This window comes from Microtus oregoni, unplaced genomic scaffold, assembly GCF_018167655.1.
Source record: "Microtus oregoni isolate MIOR12 unplaced genomic scaffold, Mior012 000008F_ref0000371, whole genome shotgun sequence".
In the NCBI taxonomy this organism is placed as follows: Eukaryota; Metazoa; Chordata; class Mammalia; order Rodentia; family Cricetidae; genus Microtus; species Microtus oregoni.
Genome location: NW_024543067.1, coordinates 40,689,382 through 40,714,080, shown reverse-complemented (window position 1 = coordinate 40,714,080; position 24,699 = coordinate 40,689,382). Strand labels below are relative to the sequence as shown.

General features: G+C 42.7%; 1 protein-coding gene across 2 annotated transcripts in view; it reads right to left on the bottom strand.

The window, feature by feature from the left end:
- The window catches only part of Npsr1 (neuropeptide S receptor 1), a 180,766-nt gene that overhangs the window by 94,615 nt on the left and 61,452 nt on the right, over positions 1–24,699 (bottom strand). The window lies entirely within an intron of this gene.

The window sequence follows — 24,699 nt, the reverse complement described above, 5'->3', positions numbered from 1 at the left end:
TTTTGTTTTGCTCTATATGCTGTTCCCGGTTTTTGATGAGGCTTCGGCTCCGGGTGGGTTTGTGCGAAGCCACCTGTCACCACTGCCTCTCAGTGCCTATTCTCCCTTTCTCAACCCTGATCCGAGGAGCCAGTTGCGGAGTGGCTCAGGCAATCACACACTGAATCACCTCCTAAATCATCTTTCCAAATGCTATACTTGGTAACATTCATATGATGGGGAAGCTTGGTTAACCAATTATCTTTAAAAGGTGGAACCAAGTTAGGGTGTGGCTTGTTGGGACCTGGAGAAAAAATGGTGCACAGCCCAGGTGCGTGCTCTCTCTTTCTCTCTGTCTCTCTCTCTGTCTCTCTGTGTCTCTGTCTCTGTCTCTGTTTCTCTCTCTCTCTATCTGTGTGTCTGTGTGGTTCCCTAGAGGCACAGCTGACCTTGGACTTCTCATTCCTGTTCTCACGAGTTTCCCCTTATAATAAATAAAAATATAATTGTTTTATCTTCTAGTTAGCCTGGTTAGTTTCCAAATCAAGCTAATTTCTACATTCATACTTAGAGGAATTAGTCTTTCACCTTCTTTACCTAAAAGTTGTGTTTTATGTCCCCAAACTATCTTTTAGTTTCCAGTTATAGCCACCACTCACAGCCCATAAACCCTAGAGTCAAGTGTGCTGATACATACGCAGAAGAATGTCGACAGAGCTATGTGGCTGCTGTGGTCAGTCAGCGAGGCTCACTTGCTGGCTTTTGCTGTGTTCTCCCAACAAGAACCTGCTGTCACAAATCAGGCAAAACTAGCCTCGGTTAAGCCAAGACTGACATCACGACATGTGTCTCTAGTATGACAAACAATATAGTCTGAAAGCCACATTGAGGGTGTTTCTGTGGTGCCTGGATAATGGGCTAATGAAAGGTTTTCCCTATCTAGTTGCCTACAGGTAGCACACCCTGATATTTGGTAAACTTTCTTAAACTGTTTCCGGTACTGTACTGTCCTCCAGTGATATTCTTTCTCTCTCTCTCTCTCTCTCTCTCTCTCTCTCTCTCTCTTTCTCTCCCCCCTGTCCCTCCCTCCTCTCTCCCTCCCTCCTCCGTCCCCCCCTCCCTCCCTCTCTGGTGATGAGATTTGACATTGAACCCTAGGCTTTGCACACCCTCAGCAATGCCCCACCACTGAGCTAAACGGCTCTTTTTCTGTGTCTTCCTAAATCAACTGCTGACTGGGAAAGAAGGCTGGGAACTCTTCCAGGAGAAACACACCTGCCTTGAAGGGAACTTTCCTATGGGCTCTTTGCTCTGTAAGCCTCAGGCACAGCCCTGACCTAAACGCATACCCAGTAAGGTGAAACTCATCCTGGACTCTGTACCAGGATGGAATTTTAGGATCAGATATAGTTTCTGGACACTAGAGGGTCCAGTGTCCCCTGTTTGCTTAGGGCACCACATTGCTCTGTGCCACACTACACTGCTCTCTGTGCGCATTGCAGTCCCGTTCCTTGACTTGTGGTCTCTTTCTTCTTTGGCAATGTGAAAACTGCTATTGTCCTTTAAGGTCACCTCTGCACTGCTGACCCTAACCCCCTGCCCCACCCTGATTCAAAGCATCATGTCCATCTCTGTGATAATGGAAGGTGCAACATGTGTGCCTGTTATTGGTACCCAGGTGTGGTTGTCCAGGATTGACTCAACCTGGAAGTCAAAATCTTATATTCATACACTTTTCTTCTGGGACCAGATATAGCCTCAAAATACCAGTCCTCCTGCCTTGCAAGTGCTAGTCTTCCAGGTATCTACATGTGGCTGGACATCATCCTTTTTACATGCAATTTTGGTTTTATTGCATAAATAATGCATATTAGGTTATGACTGAAAACTAAGAGTAAGAAAACAATGGTCTAAGGATAAGTATTTTAAAACATTTTACATTATTTCACATAGTAGTTAATAAGAATGGACAGATGTATTAAACTACCAGTTTCCTAAAACCTGTTTCCTTTTCTTATTGGGAAATAAGATGAGTCATTGTTATCCTGTTTGCATCTAGTCTGTCTGTAGTAAGAGTGAATACTGAAGATTTGCTTGCGGGTGAATTACATCTTGCTTTGCATCTTAGTTCTTTATGCATTTGTGCTGATTTTTCTATTAAATATTTATCTTTATTGATTGGTGCACCAGAAGCCCTTTTTCTGGTGAACACATAACTTTTCAGCTGTGTAGATACTGCTTATATTGTAAATATTTAAATTAACTCATAATTTTACTTAAATATTTTATCTTTATAGCTCAAATTTTATGAGTTTTATATGTTTTAGCCCAAATGCGAGTCTCAGTGATTTATGCTTTGGTATTATACTTAAGAAAATTCTTCTCCACTTTTAATTTTTTTTTCAGAAATAATGCTGTGTCATGGTTGTAATGTGTCTTCTTCATTAGTGTGTTTCCCATCTCCCTCTTTCCCTCATTTCTTCCTTCAATAGATGTTTATTAGGACTGCAATATTTTCCAGCAGTCATCCTTTGAGTTCTGAGGGAGGTAAAATAAAGATGATCTGGTCCCCGTTTCCATGGATCTGCAGTCTGATGAGGTAAGCGGATGACCAACACAAAAACAAAGACAGGTAGATTGTAATGTCACAGGGTGACAGGTGCTACGCCATAGTGTAGCATGGAGGGGCTGGAGAGCAGGAGAGGGGTGTGGCAGAGCAGAGAAGAGCCCTGCTTTCCTTCAGAGCCACGTTGGTTGCCTTGCTAGTGGGCACACCCTGCTGACTCAGAAGCCAGCTGTATTAGACTCTGGTTTGTATGTACACAGTTATTTTAGGCATAGCCAAAACAAACGGATTTTTAACCATTTGTAGTGTCTGCCTGCTTTGCATGTCTGGAACCATGTCCAACATCTGGTAGCTGTAGATAACAGACTCTAAAGAGCCCAAGTGGCTGATTGCATCTGGAGGAAGAAGGAACACCCTTGGGAAGGTCTGCTCCAGACAAAGGGAAAGGAAGTAGAGTCCTCAGACAACACAGAGTTAAGTGTGCTCCAAAAAACAGGAGTGTCAATCAGCCGGGACGCACAGGTTTTGCTACTCTTTACTCGCTACAGCTTTCTGACCCTATTCATTTCACATGTGCTTTCTCATATTGTAAACTCCTATGTATATTTGATTTGTTTCTGACCTTTCATTCCACTACCTTTCCAGAAGCGTTGAATTTTCAATACTAAAAATTTTAAAAAGTCACTCAATAAACTTCTGCAGCTTTCTTGATATGATGCCACAATTATTCCAGAATTTATTCACCTGCATTTTGTACTTTAACTGCTGCAGAAAGGCCATCCATTTTATTATATTTTCTAATTGGTTATCGCTAGTATGTCCAAAAGCTAATTGCTTTTTGTATTTGTTTGTTTAATAATGGGCTTCTTTAATCAGCTCTCTTATTAGGCCATGCGGCTTTTCCAAGCAATCTTGCATTTTCTTCTGGCACAGTCATACCACTGGTGATTTTCCTGGCCCTCGTCCCCCACTGACATCTTTCTTAGTGCTTTCCCACTGAATGGCACTGCCTAACTCCGATTCCTTCTCCACCACACACTTTCTCTGTGTGTTTATTGATCTGTTTTTTTTTCTGTCTTTCCAGAAAGTGATCAATTTTTCATTATCTTTAGTACTTCCAAACTTCAGAGATAGAAGTAAGATGTTTGGGGTAAGCTAACGTTTGAGACCAAGTTCATATTCACTCGTGTCAGAATGACACACCAGTGACTTACGTGAGCTGTCCGTTCATCACTGTCCCCTGAGCTACACCAGAGTGTTACTGAGTACCTTCACCAGCACAGGCTGACCAAATGTGTGCAATGTATTTGGGGAAGACTACATGGATATATGCATGGCAGAATGACACAGAACAATACAAACACATTGTAATGAGTCATTTTCCTGGGTTTGATATGGAACCAGATCTATGCATGCAAAATCATCAAGGGAGAACAGTTCAGAAAACACATTCCATCTCCATCTGCTTTTGTGACTCTGAATTTATTAATACTGAAAAATCCTTTTCTTTTAGAAAGTGAATAAAATTGGGTGGTAAAGATGGCTCTGTGGCTAAGAGTACTTACTGCTCCATCAGAGGACCAGAGTTCAGATCCCAGCACCCATTGTGTGGCTCACAAGTACCTGTAGCTCCAGCTCCGAGGGATCCAAAAACCCCCTTCTGCTCTCTATGGATTCCTGCACACACTTAATTAATAAAATAAAATAAATATTAATGAAAAAGATGAGCAAGATAAGTACTAAACATGATTCTTGCCATTTGGAGATCCTTGTTGATGAGAAAATTGTAAAATTCTGTACATGTGTTCGTAACTCTTTATTACAGCCTTCCAGGATTAAAGAGCTTGTCTCTGATAGTGTCTTTAACATTAGCAAAACTGAGCAAGAAGAAAGAAGAGGACTTGTACACACTCTGCCCTACACAGGTAGGAGCTTCAGCATCAGCACCACAAATGTGCCACATGAATTGTGATTGGAGAAAACTCCAGGCACTGTCATCACACTGCCGAGATTGGCATGGGGCTGGTACCCAGAGTACGCAGGGTATTCAAGGCTCGATGTCAGTACTCCAAATCTATGGGCTTTGATGGCTGTGCAGCCACACGCATCCTCTTCTGCTGTATCATACAGAATTGCTGCACTGCCTTAATTCTGATAGTTTATCTTTCCTTGCTCTGAGTACTTGTCTTAGGTAGGGTGACTATTGCTGTGAGGAATTACCATGACTAAAGCAACTTGGGGAAGAGAGGGTCTATTCTGCCTACAATTTCTGATCACAGTTCATCACAGAAAAAGGGCAAGGCACAAAGTCAAGCATAACAAGAATCTGGAGGCAAAACTTGATGCAGAGGCTGTGGACAGGTGCTGTTTACTGGTTTGCTCCTCATTGCTTGCTCAGCCTTCTTTCTTATAGCATCCAGGGCCACCAGCTCAAGGGGAGACAACACTCACAATTAGCGGCTAGGTCTTCCCTCATCAATCACTAAAAGAATTCCCTACAGTCTTACCTATAATCCACTTTCCTGGAGGCATTTTCCTATTGAGTTTCCACCTCTGAGATGACTCTAGTTTGTGCTAAGTTGTCATGTAAACAGCCAGGACAGTACCATTCTGGTGACCACCAGATCTTCCCATTGTCTTCATATAGTTGCTCTGGTGGTTTGAATGAGGATGGTCCCCCTAAGCTCATATGTTTGAAATTTTGGTCACCAGAGAGTGGCATTATTTTAAAAGATTAGGAGGTGTGGCCTTGTTGGAAGAAGTGTGTCAATAAAAACTTCTAGATTTTCAAAAGCCTAAGTCAAGCTCAGAGTCTTTCTCTTTCTGCTGCCTATAGATCCAGGTGTAGAACTCGCATCTTCTTCTCCAGCACTGTGTCTGCCTGATTCTGCTATGCTCCCCACCATGACAATGGATTTAATCTCTGAACCTGTAAGCAAGCTCCAGTTAAATGCTTTCCTTTATAAGTTCCTTGATAAGAGTTGCCTTGGTGATGGTGTCTCATCACAGCAATAGATCGCGAACTAAAATAGTTTCCTTCTCTAGAATATCTTAGATTGGAATCCTACCATTTCCAGATTTTTCATTGGCTTCTTTCACTTCATAGTATGCATTTAAGCTTCATCCATGTGGTTTCATGACATTTTTGGTGATGAACAATACTACGTTCTTTATATTACAATAAATTTATTTCTCCATTCACTTATGGAAGGGCATCTTTACTGTTTCCAAACTTAGGCAATTATGAATAAAATTTCTTAAATATCTGTGTGCAGGATTTTATGTGGACACATTTCATTTCTTTTTGATAAATTCCAAGTCATGTGATAACTGATCAGTCACATGGTCAGAGCATACCTTATAACAAACTTCCAGATTGCCTTCCAAAGTGATTGCCCTGTTTGTGCTGCTACCAGAAACTAGTAAGAAAATGGGTTTCTCCCCATCTTCCCTAGGCTTCGGGATTCCCAGCTGTTCTGGTTTTGGGACATTCTGCTAGGTATGCAGGGTTTCTCTCATTCTTGGCTTGTGTTTCCCGGTAAGTGATACAGAGCATCTGCTGTCTGCATGTTGTCACTGGGGAGGCATCTTGGTCTTTCTGTCCATTTCAAATTAGATTCTTCCCTTCCTTATTGTTCCCCTTTCCTATTGTTGAATTTTGAGATTTTCTGTATATCTTGGAATATAGACTTTGATTGATGTGTCTTTAGCAAGTGTTTTCTCCGGGTCTGACTTCCTTACTGAAAAGCCGGCAATAGCCTGTAGCAGAAGCAGTCCCTACTACCTCCATCCACATTCGGGTGTCCTTGCTGAGCTTTGGGATCCACAGGCGGTTGTGTTAAGACTATGGTTAGGAGAACAGGCTCTAGGGTCTGTTAATGAGGGCATTAATCCCATCTTCACTATCTATAAAGTGAACCAGTCTCCCATTATTTAGGACCCTCAGTGGAGATAAACTAAGCTCATTATATGGTTTTCAGAATGACCCACTCCCAGGGACACTGTTGCAAGTCACAGGACCAGGGAACTCTGCGCACATGCTATGGGTATAATGAGGTGTACTGTGATGTCTATTTTCAGCTCTAGTGTCTTAAGCTTCACTCGGGGCTTTTCTCTTCTTGGAATATGCTATGGCAGCCAGGCGCAGTGTACTCTGCCAAGAGCTCAGTGTACTGAGGAGGCTTTAGAGAAACTTGCCATTTTTTGTTCCCGTTTTCAAGTGGAAATCCAAATGTACCATCCATTCGAGGACCTTGTTAGCACTTGCTACTACTTTTATTCAGCTAGTTCCCTCACCTGACCCCACAGGTGGTAGATGTTCAGGGACTTGGATGTGGTCACTTCTGTCCACTACAGTGAGGAGACTTCTGCACATTGTAGTACTAGCTGTCTATTCTTTTCATACAACATAGTAGCAATAGCACTCGTTATTGTTAACATATTATAACATGAACATTAATGCTAAATATTTTGCGCACATAAATATCATTCAGTCCCTGTATACTATAACTTCCTTATTTAAAAAGCAAAGAAATTGAGGCTTATGAAATAACTGGGTCACTATGATAACCAGCTGTTTAGGTGTAGAGATGGGATTTCACCCAAGACCCTAAAGCCTATGCTTCTAACTGTTATGTATGCACTACTAAATGTTCTTTCTACTGCAGAGGTTTTTGAATTGTCTTTCCAAACTACCAGAGCAATGGTGACTTTGACAGAGAGAGAATTGAAAGTGAGCTTCCTGCGTCCTACCCCAGACCTCTTCAGCCAGGCTGCCTCTGTCCTACCTCTTTCTAAACATATATTGTCCTTACGGGTCTCACATTGTATTAAAAGAGACTTTCCTGATCCTGGAAGGAGACAGTGCATGTCAGAAGTATGGGGGCTTATGGGTAGAACTGGAGGACTTGTGTCTAGCTTTGAATAAAGGCTGTCAACTCTAGGCTGCAGATTTCATGACATGAGTTATTCTTCCAGCATTTTCAGGTGTATTTTTGGCACCTCTTTCGGTGGTAATATGGCTGAATAGTCCAGGCGTTACCTTTTATGTGAGCTGACATGGATTTCAAGACCCAGCCAGAAGTAGCGATAAACCAAGAAAGTCAATATTTAATTACATGTTTTTCCAAACCCACAAACAATTTCGGCTTGTGTGACACTGAGGGAAAAGGTCAATGTGAAATTTTCATCGATTGAATTTGCTGTTTGGCAACTTCATACATGTAGATAATGCATTTGATCTCCTGTCACTTCCCTTCCCTCTTCCATCCCACTTCCACACCCTGTGTTATCTCCTTCTCACTGAGAGCATCCACCCTCATGCTATAAAGATCCTTCCCTGTTTTCCTGTCTTTGTTTTGTTTGGTGATGTAAACCAAGATAATCTGTATGGTCACAGATTTGGAATTATTCCTTGTGTCCTTGTGGGCACTACAGGGTCCATCACTGAAGACAACAACAAAAGACTAAGTCGCCACACGAGAGGTGGATGTGCTTCAGACCAACCCTGTGGATATAGTCTCTCTCTGACACCTGCAGAAATGAAGGTATCTTCCTTGTGGGGTGGCTATAAAGATAAACGGGGCTTGGCACAGAGTAGCAAGTATCTTCGTTATTTTAATTATTGTCATTATAAATCATAACTAGTAAAAATGCTAATTAGATCGCATGAAAAAAATTATCTAACAGAGAATTTCAATGAAAATGTGAAGAATACCAATGGTTTGTGTCTATTTCAAGTATTTGGAAGCCATAGAACACCTTTCTTCTCTGTTTGGATATGTGCACTCCCTCCGTCCTGCATGGGAAACCTTATATTGTCCAAATCCTCAGGCACTCAGAGTTCTCAGCAGAATCTGTCGGCATGGTGACTGCGTCTGCACAGGTGCTCCAGTCTGCTGGGTGGTGTTTGGAGCAAGTCCTGAGGGAGAGGATTTCTTGGTCTCCAAGGTCATGATTGATTATTATTGGGCAATGGAACATCAGTTTATCATTGTAAATCATTGAGGTCAAATGAAAATTTCCTAAAATAGTAACTGGGCTGTGCTTGGCTGCTCTGCTATTCCCAGGAGCTCCCCACTCAGGAGGAAGCAGAAGCTTGACAGTGTAGTTCCTTGTGACACACTCTGGTCTTGGGCGGAGGTGTCTGGGGACTGCTAGAGCCGGGACGGGAGAACGGGCTCTGACTTCATGTGCCCATGAGTTCCGGAGGGAACTGTTTACCCTTGAAAATGTAAATTCAAACTTGGTGACTGTGTTCGGGGGATGGCTGCAGTTAGACAAGCTGGAGGAGTGAACATAGACTCCTGGCAGAATTGGCTTTCTTGTCTGCCTGTTCTATAGACTCCTGTTTATCCTTTAAAGGTGGTGGGAGGCACGGTTTAAGACTTGCCAAGTTCTTGCAGATGGATCTAATGGCTGAAACATCTCCATCTGCATTGGTGCCGGCAGACTGCAAGGTAATTATCTCGCTTTCCACTCACCATCCAGCCTTTTCCCCTGAGCTGTTGTATCCTCCCATGTCTGCTCCTCCTAGCTGCCATTGTTTGGTTTACTGCCATGCTCTGGATTCGCATCAATTAACTTGTCCCTCATAGTGGCCACCACATTTCTGTCTCCACCTTTGAATATGTAAATACACCCTATCCTTGTTTAACTCTTTTTACATGCAATTTGTATTAAAACTAGAAAATCCAAGTTGGTCCAAAGCAAACTAGCATAAAACAGAAATAACAAGCATGACAAATCTTTTCACGAAGTCATAATAGATTCTGACATCAGCTATAGAGGCTTTCTGTCTTCATTTTCTGTTTGCATGCACGTACACATGCCTTCCAAAAGTGAAATTATACTGGCAAACATTGTTTTCACTTTGTTATTTGACAGTCTCACATTTTGTTATGCTGTACCTGAATTTTATCTGTATTATTCTATATTATTTCCTTGTAGATAAAGCTTTTCTTTTCTATATATAACTTCACTATTGTCCTTATTTCAATTGTTTTTACATTGTAATGTAAATCACATTGCAAATTGTATCCTTGTTTGGAAGACATTATATCCATCATTAACTAGATCTTTGAGAAGTTGCCGAGTCAAGAATTGTTGAGACAAGCACACACACTTTTATGTGTGTTCTTTTTCTCTGGGGCACTACCCTCCATTTATGTTCACTATCTAATCACATGGATCGATTATTTATGTTTACCTGCATCTCAGTAATTTCAAGACTTCTATACTGTGACCTCTGTGATCTTAGTCCTTCCACTCCGCTCCCACTCTGGTGACTGTGAAACACCCTTAAGAGTTTTTAAGCCATTCAACATTCATGCACAGTCTTCAAAAACACTGGTATCTGCATGTGTCACTTGGTACTCATGACACATGGAAGGTAACACAATATCATATAAAAATCTCTGGACTGCAAACTATACTCTTAAAACTGTGAGGGTCTTTCTACACTCTATTCATCTTTGGTTTTGCCGAGCATTGCAATGGCAGGGTTGTAAATAATGATTTTGTTCTTCCTAAATGTTGGAATAGACTTGAGGAGATGGTTCAGTAGGTAAAACACCTGCCATAGAAATGCGATTTTGGATGACCAGCATCCACACAAAAGTCAGGTATGTCAGAGCTTATCTGCAGCCCCAGTATTGAGAGACAGAGACAGAACTGTCACTAGAATTCATTGGTCAGGCCGCCTACCTGAGTCAATAGACTTCAGGTTCAGTGAGAGACCTTGCCTCAAACAAATGAGAGGGAGAGCGATCATGGAAGACACTTGTGGTTGATTTCTGGCATCTATAAAAATACATATGCATGCACCTACATAAACACACACACACACACACACACACACACACACACACACACACACATGTGCATGAGCACACAGGTATGGCCAGGGCCAACACTTTGGAAATGTTTTCTCTATCCTTCACAGTTTCAGTGCTTAGCACAGAACTGAAATAAAGTATTTTGAGGGTGAATGTATAAAGTGCCTCTGCCAGATCTCATGGTGTGACTGCCAGGTAACCTCTTTTCCATCACGTGTTTAAGATGGCATACCCTTAGATAGTTAAGATGGTAAACCCTGCAGCCTTCTTCGCTGCCACTGTGACACTCAGAGGTGGTTCCATTCTAACCTACTTCTGTGTCTCTTGTCACTCAGAATACTTTTCCAGTCCTGTGTCCTCTCCCCTGACTTCCAGCATCCTGTATAATTTCTGTTAACCCTTTCTATGGCCTTCTGGGAAGACTCTCAGACTTAGTGTTTCCAGTAATTGATCGGATATTCTGTATCATGAATATCACCTCTAGGTCACCATTCCTTCCGTTGTTTCTGCTCTTTTGTCTGTGAGCCATGCTCTCTCTACACCATCCAGACACCTTATTTTTCTTCTTTCTCGTGACATCACTCTGCTCTAGCACTGATCCTCTGCTACCTTTCCCTCTCTCATCAAAATTAACACACACTATTAAATAGACTGTCCCTATATCAGAGAATTGACAGATATATCCTGGGGAAAGCAACCCAAGGCTCTACTCCTTGTAACCTATGTGCCTCCAAAGTGCCTGGCTCTGTGCCAGGAGTTATATAGGCTAGGCTACCCCTTCTAGAAACTTCAGAGTCAGAAACCCCTTTGTTCTGGACAATGAAAGTTATTTCAGTGCCTTTCTCAGACTATAAGTAGTGACCCTCTCCCCTAATGCAGCTCCTGTATGCACCCAAAGTCCAGCTCTCTCTTTCAGGTCCCTGTCAGCTCATAGAGAATTTTTTTCTCTTTTCCTTTTATTCATAACACCTTCATGTCTATACCCATCTTGCATATTCACATATTTATATCATATAAAAATACTTCCTTGAGAAAATCTTTCACTAGCATGCATATATATGACTGCATTATATATATATATATATATATATATATATATATATATATATATATATATGCAGAGATGTCATTTTCTTTTGAGCCTTTCAGATTTGATTTCCATTTTCTTGGTATCATGGTATGGAGTTTGTTTCTAAAGTTCTTATGCCTATGTTGTCTTCATTGTTTTTCTCAGATAAAAACACTAGATTTATTTTCATATTTGATGATCAAAAGCTGATATAGCAATGAATTCCTATTCTTCATGCTGTCCTCACTGTTTACCAAGATGCATTTGGAGGCATTTCAGGGTGGGCAATGCTGGGGTATCCCCAATGTGTCTTTCTCCAAAGGAAGTCTTTCTCCCTCTCAATTGCTTGATTCTTTAGAACTGTGAATTGCTCAACACACACACACAGACACACACAGACACACACACACACACACACACAGACACACACAGACACACACACACACACACACACAGAGAGAGAGAGAGAGAGAGAGAGAGAGAGAGAGAGAGCATGTATACATGTACCACATACATCTCCTAACACAGCACTTAACAATGCTTAAAAGAACTCTCAATGTACACATCTAGCTGTGCATTTGTGGGAATGAGCATAACACTGTGCCCAGTCTCTGGGGCTGCATCCAGACTGTTTTCCACCTGGGACTTGTAACCCTTTCTTGAAAGTGGAGCATCTGTATTCTGCTGCTTCATAGCCTGGCAGTCAGCGTCTGAGGCTCAGTCCTTCTGTCTGCTGGGTCAGATTTCAGCAGATTCCAATCTCTGTCTTCCTTTGTCTAGCTGTCTGTATTTTGCAGATTGAATTTAGGTGTGGCGTAGAGGGCTCTTGGGCTTGGTGCTTCTTAATGCAGCACCATCTGCTTCATAATTAGTGCCAGTTTCTCTCTGAGGCTGACATTAGATTGTCTGTCACTGCGGTTTGCCATAGTAATGAGAATTTTCATTTTTCCTCACATTTTGCAAGTGAGAAAATGGGACAGGTTGCACGCGGGGCTGTCATCCAGGAATGAGGCTGGGCTAGAAGTCCAGCAATGTTGTGCATGAGGGAATGGAAACAGTCTGCCTGTGATTTAGAAATATACTCTGGCAACAATATGAGAATATATTTAAAATGTTCACTAAAAGGAACAGGTATGGAATATATATATATTTGAGAAGTTGCTAGCTGTTGAAAAATCCCTTTTTCATCTCCCATAATATTTCTGAAACTTCTCTCCAGTGTGTGAAGATAGAATGTCACTGTCACCTAGGGAGAGCATGCTAAAGCATTTTTTTCTTAGAAGGATCTCTACTGGGTCATTTTTTTTTTATGGTTCTGAGGCCCTGAACAATCTAGTGTGATAGCCCTCTGCCTTCCAATGTACAAGAGAGAAGAACACTTGGTGACAAATTACTTCAGTCGTTAGTCTGTAGTTGAAAAGAAAGGAAGAAGCGCCCTCCCAGCCCTCCTTCTTGATGTATAGCACGCACATGTGCACATACATGTATGCACTCTGAGTGCTGACCATCTCTGGGGCCTCTCTGACAGCAGCCAGATTATCATTCTGCCCCTGGCCTCTACATGTTGCACATGCAGCCAGTAGGTACTGATTGCTCAGATTGCTGGCAGAGTGCTTTGGTTTGTGTAAGCATAACAAAATACCGAAGCCTGTGTGAACTGCAAAGAAAGGAGCCTTGCAGTAGTTCGGATTTCTAGAGGTAAGATCAGCTACCTCACCTGACAAAGGCCTCCTGCTGTGCCACAGCAGAGAAGAATGACCTTGCATAGTGGCCACACGTGACAGGAGCAAGAAGAAAAGGTCACATGACAAGAGAAGAAACAATCTAGGGAAGGACCAGGCTTGCTCTTTGACAGCTACTGGCATTTGTAACACTAGATCCACTTCTGGAAGCCCTAGCCCATGCCATGAGATGAATATTACTCATTTCACGCGCGCGCGCGCGCGCGTGTGTGTGTGTGTGTGTGTGTGTGTGTGTGTGTGTGTGTGTGGAGGGGGCAATTTCTGCCATCTTTCATGATACAGTATCCTTCATAGTCGCATTACCTGTTACTGCCATTACACCGTGAACTGAGCATCCAGAAAATGAATCCTTGCGGGAACACAGTATTGTCAACACAAAAACATAGACTCCCTGAAAGGATAACAGACAGTTCATTTGGAGCCAAATATGACTGGCAATGGCCTGGGGACATGGATTTAGGTAATTCCAAATATTATGTTCCAACATGGAAGCAAATTTCATGAAGTGTTTATGGTAACACACCAAAAAAAGGTATAAATCAAGTCACTTATAAAATACGCTCATGGAAACATTAAGTCGGTGGTACAGAAGACCTGCACTATAGGCCTCAGGAGATATCTAAAGGTGACCACAGCTTTTTGGCTGGCAGAAACTAGGATTTTGTAAACATACTCCAAAGATTTTAATCTGTTAGCTACAGAATATTAGATAGAACAGAGAGGGGACACGACATGGCTGTTTAAGGGCCAAGGACAGTCCAGGATAATCTACACCATTTCAACCCACCCACATCTATGAAGGCCTAATTAGCCAATCAATCGGCTTTGCAGACGATTCGGTTGAAATTGCAGCTTCTTTCATAGTATCAGAACCTAGGAACCCCCTTACACCACAGCAAACAAGTCCCATTCTCATTTCCTCCCCTGCCCCTGAGATTGAGCCCCTTTTCACCTAGCATGCTGGATTGGTAAAAATGGGCTCTGAGGTCTACAGACTTCTGTTCAAGGCAGGACTCTGTCCTTTGTGTCTACTAGATATTTGGTAGGAGTAGCTTGAGTTTTGCATTCTTGTGTGTGGTGTGTGTAGGGCTATGTCTGTGGGGTGTTCAGATCTCAGCTCCATTCTGGAGACCAGAAAAGTTTAAATGGATATCACCACTTTCTCACATCTGTGCAGCGGCTGGGTCCAAGGTTCTAGTACCTTCCCCAGGCCTAGGAGGCTCCTCTGAACCACAGACCAGAAAACATGGAGGTTCAGCAAAGAGTCCTCCAATTATCTTATCCTGTGCTGTAATCATTCTACCAAATATAAAGCAACTTGGTCTTAAGTCCAAGCATTCTCATAATCATGAGGATAATTTTGATAGTGCCACTTCTGGAGACATCTATGAGCTTTCAGAGCAGCCCAGTGGCCCAAGCAGCCCTCTAGCACAGAGAACTCAACTGGTTCCAGCTGATTTATCATGGTGTGTGTTGTTTTCTTTTCTGTGGAGACAAAATAGAACACAAAACAGTCTAAGGAGGAAAGAGTTGTTTTGCCTCATAGTTTCACAGGGGGTACATCGTGGCAGGGAGGGCCTCACAGAAGGAGTGTGAGGCTGGGCTAACAACCACAGAGTTGACTGACCATATGTCATCCACAAACAGGAAGCAGAGAAAGAGGAAAAACAGGAAGAGGAGGCAGGCTATAAACCCGCTACCCCCTCCCTGCCCCCACTCTCCAGTGACCTACTTCCTCCAGCAAGTCTCTACCTACTGAAGGGTCCATAACCCTCCTACACAGGGCCTCCAACTGGGGACCGAATGGTCAAACAGATGAGCCTATGAGGGACATTCTCATTCAAACCACCGCAGTCTGCAAACTCTGTAGTATTTCACAGTGACTCTAAACTGCAGCTTCCAGGTGTGCAGTAGAGTTCTGCACGTGCTATGACATAAGTGTCAGCACAGCCAAGAGGTCCAAATGTACAACACGGTACAAGTCAAGGGTGCAACACTGAGTGTCCACAAATGTACAACATGGGACAAGCCAAGGGTGCAGCACTGAGTGTCCACAAATGTACAACATGGGACAAGCCAAGGGTGCAGCACTGAGTGTCCCCAAATGTACAACACGGTACAAGTCAAGGGTGCAACCCTGAGTGTTGGCAAGAGTAAGTTATGGAAGAAATGACTTGTCCTTTAATGAAAAACTATAATTTGTATAATGGCTTCCGTTTATCTTAACATGTTCGTATAATTTAATGTGTGCTCATAATTTCCACAAATATTTTACTTTATTATTTTTATGGCAAAGTCTCATTATGTAACCCAGGCTAGCCTCAAGTCTCTGATACACCATTGTCAACTCAAGGAGTGCTGAGATTATAGGCATACATTATCACATCTGCTACTCTTTTTTTATTTTTACAATGTCCAACTTTAATGAATACCATCAGTTCACAAGATCTAAAGGTCTCAGTGTCAGCAACTTGTCATCTAATCTCATCTACCTTGGTACCTGGCTAAGATAAATGCAAGTTCTTTTATTTCAATCTTAATTACTAATAGTAACTCTCACATCATATATTATGCAGCACACAGTAACTCGATCTCTATGTCTATCTGCAAACATATGTGCATATACACACACAAATGGCTTGCAGAGTAGAAACAAACTAAAGAGTCTGTGGCAGACCTCAAGAGGTTGCATAAGGAAGTTGAGAAACAATCTATACTAATATAATAACCCACATCAGTGCAGGGAGGAGGCTGCTGGAGCCGCTGAGTTAGGGTTTAAGATGAAGTTCAGCTGTAAGGCAAAAGCCCAAGCCAGGTCCAAGCAGGAACTAAGGCAACAACAAAACAGCAGATCTGGCCTAGGGTGGCAAATAGGTGAAGGAGCATGCGGTCAAGGGGGCCACATAAAAGCCGGGGATCAAACCTAGCGGAAGATCCAGGAACAGTTGGGGAGTTCTCTGCTGTTGGTCCTTCAGGCACACTCCAGGTATCTGATGTGACAATGGTGTGAGGCCATACCATCACAGTGCTAAGTAGCTATCACTTTATGGGATCCAGGTAAGGAAGAGAGTTATGCCTTTTTTTCTTGGCCTGGCACATCTGGCAAGTTCTTGGGCCTGGTTTACTTTTACAGTTTTAGCACACCCATGTGCCCCTGTAGCTTTCATTCACCCAGTAAACTTGAAAGGTGGTTCTTTTTCTACTACTGAAAATAAAGTCACTTATGGGTCTGTGTAAGGTGGGTGGTGCCTGATGTGATGTTTGAATTCACTGAAGAGCTGCTGCCATCCTCCTTCAACATGGACTGAAACGCTGCTGGTCAAATGCAGTCTCCTAGATGGGCATCGTGGCACACAACTTTTATCCCAGCACTCAGGAGGTCGAGGCAGGCAGATCTCTATGAGTTTGGGACCAGCCTGGTCTACATACAGCCTGGTATTGGCATAAAAACAGACAGAAGGACCAAGAGAACCGAATCCAAGACCCAGATATTAATCCACACAGCTATGAACACCTGATTTTTGACAAAGAAGCAAATATAAAATGGAAAAAAAGCATATTCAGCAAATGGTGCTGGCATAATAGGATATCAACATGCAGAAGAATGAAAATAGATCCATATCTATTACCGTGCACAAAACTCAAGTCCAAATGGATCAAAGACCTCAACATAAAGCCAACCACACTGAACCTCATAGAAGAGAAAGTGGGAAGTACACTTGAATGCATTGCCACAGAAGACCATTTCCTAAATAAAACTCCAGTAGCACAGATACTGAGAGAAATAATTAATAAATGGAACCTCCTGAAACTGAGAGGCTTCTGTAAAGCAAAGGGCATGGTCAACAAGACAAAACGACAGCCGACAGGATGGGAAAAGACCTTCACCAATCCCACATCAGACAGAGGTCTGATCTCCAAAATATACAAAGAACTCAAGAAATTGGTCCTTAAAAGAACAAATAATCCAATAAAAAAATGGGCTACACCACCCACTGAGACAGTGGGGCTGATCTATTGGGAGCTCACCAAGGCCAGCTGGACTGGGACTGTAAAAGCATGGGATAAAACCGGACTATCTGGACATGGCAGACAAAGAGGGCTGATGAGAAGCCAAGGACAATGGCACTGGGTTTTGATCCTACTACATGTTCTGGCTTTGTGGGAGCCTAGCCTGTTTGGATGCTCACCTTTCTAGACCTGGATGGAGGAGGGAGGACCTTGGACTTCCCACAGGGCAGGAAACCCTGACTGCTCTTCAGACTGGAGAGGGAGGGGGAAAGGAGTGGGGGGAGGGGGAAAGGAGTGAGGGGAGAGGGAAGGAAATGGGAGGCAGGGAGGAGGCGGAATTTTTTTCAATAAAAAAAAGAAAAAATGGGGTACTGACCTATACAGAGAACTCTCAACAGAAGATCTAAAATGGCTGAAAGACACTTAAGGAAATGTTCAACATCCTTAGTCATCAGAGAAATGCAAATCAAAACAACTCTGAGATTCCATCTTATACCTGTAAGAATGGCCAAGATCAAAAACACTGAGGTTGTAGGAAAAGGGAACACTTCTGCATTGCTGGTGGGAGTGCAAGCTGGTACAGCCCCTTTGGATATCAGTATGGTGATTTCTCAGAAAATTAGAAAACAACCTTCCTCAAGACTCAGCAATACCACTTTTAGGTATATATCCAAAGGATGCTCAATCATACCACAAGGACATATGCTCAACTATGTTCATAGCAGCATTGTTTGTCATAGCCAGAACCTGGAAACAACCTAAATGTCCCTCAATCAAAGAATGGATAAGGAAAATGTGGTATATTTACACAACAGAATACTACACATCAGAAAAAAAATAATGATATCTTGAGATTTGCAGGCAAATGAATGGATCTAAAAAACATCATATTGCATGAGGTAACTCATACCCAGAAAGACAAACATCATATGTACTCACTCATAAGTGGCTTTTAGACATAAAGCAAAGAAAAAACAGCCTATAATTCACAATCCCAGAGAACCTAGACAATAATAAAGGCCCTAAGAGAGACATATATGAATCTAATCTACATGGAAAGTAGAAAAAGACAAGATCTCCTGAGTAAATTGGGAGCATGGGAAACATGGGAGAGAATAGGAAGTGAGGAGAGAGGAATGGAAGAGAGCAGAGAAAAAATGCATAGCTCAATTAAAACAAAACAAAACAACAACAACAACAACAAAATAACAGTAGTTTTCAGGCTGGGCATTGCTCTTGGAGATCCCATTTCATTTTACTTTATTTGAGACAAAGACTTACAATGTAGCCTTGGCTGACCTAGACCTTGATACTCTTAATTTTAATTTTAACATGATAATAAAATCTGTGAAGATTAGCTAGCTCATCACATGTTCTCTATATTATTTGGTGATCTTCTTTGGTCAGAGAAGCCTTGGTTCTGATAATAAAGGGGAAGGCAGTATCTACATGCTTGCTGATACACACAATTTCCTGTGTAGGACAGATAAGCCCTAAGAAGATGCCTCGGTGCTGTGCTCCCGTCTGCCAGGCCGGCCCTCCTGTCTGCCAGGCTGGGGTCTGACTGCTGACTATTGCCCAGTTCCACTCCTCAGTCACCACTATGGTTTTTCTAAGTGGGCTGCTCGGAGCCCTGTGGGACTTGAGTTTGCCTCTTCGGGGGCATGTACAGTAGGAGAGGCAGCAGGTGGACTTCTGTGCCTTGTGGGCAGATTCTCCGGGTCTTCATGCTCCTCACTCGGATGCTTCTCTTTCCAAGTTAACCCTCCAGAGAACAAATCCTCCATCTTACTCACTTGTCTCCCTCATCTAAGCTGCTTTCAGGAACAGAATCTGAGAGTTCATTTATATTATGAGTTGTGCGCAGCTAAGAACGCTTGCTACAAGTCCTCAATCCGGAAGTTCTGAACTTGAGCCAAATGAACGTGTCCTGTCAGCTAGGAGCCTCAGCATTAGAAAGGCGCCAGGAGGGCAAATATGTTCTTTGTCCTGGATACTAAGCATGTCGAGGAGGGGACACTGAACGTCTTTAGCCCTGAGAAAAGACTTGTTCCCAGGGCAACGGCTATGGTTTTCAGAGTAAAAGCACGGCTGCCACCGCAGTCTCAGCACAAAGTGAGCGGAGTGTCAAGTCAGACTTGGAGCATTCACACCGGGCATGGCATGGCATGGGCTCCTTAAACCGGTACTCTCAGCCAAGAGTGGAGATCCCAGTGTCTGCATAGTCTGTGGGAAAGGACGGAATTGTCTCTCTTAGGCCTCTGGAAGGAGCAGAGATGAAGGCAGCGGTATGTGCTTCCTGGACAGCACTTTTAAGGGCCCTGGGAAATTATAACATTATAACTTTTCTAGCACTTACATATCAGATATAGTGGTAAGTACCTTTCTTTATGACTTAGTATTTTGTCCTCACGAAAAAAAATAACCGTTTTCTTCATAGATGAGGTAGCGGAAGCAAAAATAAGCAAGTAATTCACCTGCAATGTCTTTGTACAGAAACCAAGAGAGGCAGGATCAGAAGCAGAAACTGCTTCTGGAATCTGCTCCAAAAACGAGTGTTCTTTTTTCTTCTTAGTCAAAAGCTGAAGTGAGAAGTGAGCGGCAGCAGATACGGAGCCAGGAGAACCCACGATGCTCCCCTCACTTCATTGGGTCGCAGCCATGCATCTGTAAGCAGGTGACTGCACGTGCCTCTGTCATGACCATCTTCGAACCGAGCAGCCTGACTGTCCTCCATGGAGCAGACTGCCACCTGCAGTGTGCTCTGCACCAGTGGGCACAGAGGCACAGGCTGCCTGTCTGCTGTAGGCGAGGCAGTCTCAGTGAGCAAGTCTGCCTGTACATCTCCAGTCTGGAGAATCCCACCAAGCAGTGTCTGAGGATGCTCACAGTTCATCTTTGAATTTAGCAGACACAATTGCAATCGTGCTGGTTTTTGCCGTCACTCAGTTTTCTTGTCATGGCGGGCACCCGAGAATTATTTCAATACCATCTTTCCATAGTAAACAAGAAGGGTCTCTTCTGGGGAGCTTCCACTCAGAGAAAACCTTCCCATAAAGGGGCCCCAACATACAGATATCAGTTAAGCTAAGAATGTAAGGCTCCTATATTCTAGAGTAATAGAGGAGGTGACGTTCATGGTGCCTTCCACCGTGAGCAATCTATGACTGCCATTATACTGTGAACAGACTGTATGATACATGCTGCCAGGGTTTTCCAACTCTCTTAAATGTTTTTTATGCCTGGGCTACTTTATGACTCACTTGGGCCTGACTGACTGTCAAAAGAAGATTTCTTTGGGAAAAGTTTCAGGATCCATATTCTCATCTGCAAACTTCAAGAGGGGGTTCGCTTGGGTTAGCATCACCTCTCACAGGCTTACCTGATGCTTTCTTTATCTGGTATCTCTTAAGCCATCTGAATTCTGAGACTGTAAATGTGCTCTATTCTAAGACACCAACCAGACGTAAGAGGACCTGCCACAGGCAGAATACCTGCTCTGACAGCCAGCATCCATTATACACTCCCCTCCATTGGGCATCCTCAGCTGATCTTCCTCTAGTAGAGGGAGCACAATATTGCACGCGATTTGTGTCATTCTGAGTACACGTCTTCCTTTGGATTGTACCAGCTTGGGGGTCAGGATAGACCTTCTTTTCCACTGGTCAGAGAAAGAAAGTTGAGAACCTAGCCCAGTCTATCATAGGTGTGCATGATGGTCTCTTGCATTTGGAATAGCAGTAATCTTCCTCCACTGGGCTCCTAGCATCAACTTCCCTCCTCAATACATATCTGGAGGTATAGGGAAACCTGCCGATGCTGCTCAGCCTGAAGCCTGATCTGTTTCATTCCTGAGGCTCGACAATAACTCCAGGCAGAGTTTGGAATGGATAACCCTGTGGATCTCACCAAGGAAGGTTTGCAATAGGGCCAGCTTGAAGCTCACAACCCAGCCATGATAATGACATTCCTTCTCTTCAAGTTAATCTTCCAATTGACCACTTACCTTTGAAAACTTAGGGAGTGTAGTGGGTTTTCTCCTGTGTGATGTCATGTCCTTCCATGACAGTGGTTCTCAACTTGTGGGTGGTGACCCCTTTGGGGGGCAGGCGTCAAACCAGTTTTTCAAAGGGGTCACATATCAGATATCCTGCATATCAGATATGTGTATTATGATTAATCACAGTAGCAAAATTGCAGTTATAAAGTAACAATGGAAATAATTTTATGGCTGGGGGGGGTCACCACAACATGAGGAACTGTATTAAAGGGTAAGTGCATTAGGAAGGTTGAGAACCACTGTGCTGTGGAGGACTTTTATGGCCATCTCTAAAGAGTGCCACCTTTGGTTTGATTTATTATTAATACATGTTCTAATGTACTCACCTATATTTTCATAATCGTAGCTAAGCAGGGGCATATTGTTTAAATCTCAGCAGTGAAGTTGCTCATTGTGAGCCACACCTCATGTTAATTGCATCTCACTGTGGCTTCATTTCTGTTATTTTGGCTACTAATGGAGACGTGCTTGACCAATGGAATGGAAAAGAAGAGACACCTTAAAAATTTCACAGCTGGGGCTGGAGAGATGGCTCAGCAGTTAAGAGCACTGGCTTTTCTTCCACAGGACCTGGGTTCAATTCCCATTATCCACATGGCAGCTCACAACTGTCTGCAGCTCTAGTTCCAGGGGAATCTCACATAGATATACATGCCAGCAAAATACCAATGCATATAAAATTAAAATAAACTAATCATTACAAATTTTACAACCTGGGTCACAGGAATGCTTGCAGCATCTACTTGTATTCCTAGAACACATGGGTCACCCAGCAGTGAAATCGTAGAAAGAACCAATCAAGAGGGACTGGAGTGTGTCTGACCATCTCTGCGAAGTCCCTAGCATCACTAGATAAAGATGAACCATTTGCCAGGTCTCGTTTAAAATTTTGACCCTCAGAAGCACAAGAAGAAACAAAACCAGTCACAAGCATGGGGAACACTTTGTTCCAGTAAAAACCGGAACTAGGGAATTTTATCATCTCCTGTTCATATGCAGAGACTCTTGCAGCTACTCCAGTGACCTGCATGAGGTGGGCCATGAGATTCTGATCCTGGTGCTTGGGACACCTAGAACAAAGATGGCCAGCTTCCCGACAGTAGGCAGATTTCCTACTATCTGATAACACAGGGTACTGGCTTACCTGAGAACCGGTTTCAGCGATTGACCAGAACTTTGATTCGCTGTGAAAGCAGGACCCCTCACCTCTAACTGTTGTGTGTGCACCCTTACTATGTTGTACAGAGCTTCAGTTGCTGTCTCTGAGCCACTCAAAGCCTATTTTCCGTTTCTGGTATGCAGAAACATAATTCACTGCTTATGAGCTAAATTATTTATTTTTTAAATCTCTAATTTAGACTTGATCTAAAATGAGCTACAAAGGAGGAATTCTGGAGGCTGCTCAGTCTGGCATCTCATCTTGAATCCCCCATCTTCTGTTTAAGATATTTTGAGGACATTTACCCCATATGATAAGACTATAGTAGCAACGTTAGCAGATTTTAAAAGATGCAGAATCATTCAGAAAACTAAGACTATTAAATTCACAGTGTAGTCAATGTTGGCAACAAGGTGGATCTGACAATTGAAGTCTGTTCAGTATTGGGGGAGGAGGCTAATGGTGATTATGACAGTCATTAAAACAGTGCTCTGCCAGTGATCCTTATTACCAATCATCAGATGGTTATGTTCCCAACCCCCACCACTCACCACCATAACTTCCCCCAGTGAGCAGTTTCTGGGGATAGGCAGTTTACATGGCTCATCAAACAATGTGCAGAGAGGGTTTTTTCCTCCTGTTTAGATTTTAAAATAACTAGCAGATGGAAGGCGAGCTCTACCATTTGGCAAGAGAGTCAGTGTACTGAAATACAGCCTTTTGACAGATACTCAGATGAACATAAGGGTATCAGGAAAAGTAAATGAAGAAAAATAATTACGAAAGGAAGAAAATCAAAAGCAGCAGTGAGGTGGTTACATGAGCTTATTGAGAGACAGATAAAGGGATTTTTTTCAGAAGCAATTGACATCCGCCCTAGAATCCACATGTGGGGCGTTGGCTCTTAAGCATTACCATGTCTCTTCTTAGGTTGTTTATACCATTGTTTAAAGAAGCTTCAGTCTGTTAAAAAAGCATAGTCTGCCTCCGCCTCTTCCATGGAAAATGTCTTTACCTTTGTCCATCACCGGAACTCTTTATAGGCTGTCAATGTCATTGTCTATACACTGAAATAACAGGGCTACTAGAACTAACTGCATTCTTCTTATACTGTCCCCTACTTCACTAATTAAATGTGCTTGGATTTTGAGAAGATCATTTTGGTTACGGTGTGAATACAGGATGTGAAGAGACAGCAGCACAGGAACATAGCGTATGGAAAGCCGAGCAGATCTTTGGGGAGTTTCAGTCTAGCATCTGTGGCCAAATGATTAAATGCGTTTGACTCAATCCCATGCATTGGACTTCTGCTTTGTGACAGGGCAGAGGGCGATGGTGAGAAAGACAGGAAGCAAATAAAAGGACATTTTTAAATAGACAAAATGAAAACAAAGACATTGTGGAAACTGAACTGCATGAAGAAAGACAAATCAATGGGAACTAAGATGATGAAGTGGAGAAGAGTCTATGTGGGGACTGTAGGGAAATGCTGATGTCCAGGGTCTGCCCTCAGGGATTGTGATTGGCACTGTGTCAGCTGGAGAGGTTAGATCCCAGTGCCCTTGCCAAATTTCCTGCTAACTCTAGTGAGCCGTTGGCATAAAGAATGCTGCATTATGGGGTCTCAGTCATGATTTTCAGGTAGCTGTGGGACATGGGAAGGACATGGCCTCAAGAAGTCTGAGCTCAAAAGACCTTGATAAAAAACAAAAGCTAACCCTTCTCACACAGACCCTGTATTAGGTATTTCATATGCATCATCTCCCTGTTCATCAATGCTGCTGCATATGAAAGTTCAGTTGGTAGCGTTGAAGAAATATTGTTGTCTTAGTAAGTAAATTAGAATTTCTGGTGTTGTTGCCTAATATACAGATGTGTTGTGTATGTGTGTGTGTCCATTTCTATGTATGTGTATATACTAGTGCATGTGTATATATGTATATGTGTTGTGTTTGCATATGCATGTACATTTGTGTGCATGTTTGCATATATGTGAACATATTCATTTGTATGTGTATGTACTTGTATGAATATATGTCTGTACATATCTGTATGTATGTCTAAGTATGTTTCTGTGCTTGTGTGAGTATGTGGACCACAGTGAGGCAATTGGAAATGCCTGGTGCCATCTTAGCTGGTGCAGTACATGCCATGATGCTCTGATGAGATAGCTAATGATGTATCCCTCAGAACTATGCCCATCATTAAGAGACATATTAATGAAACTTTTCCTTTGGAACCCCAAGAAAACTTGTGGGACATTTTTCTGAAAACACCA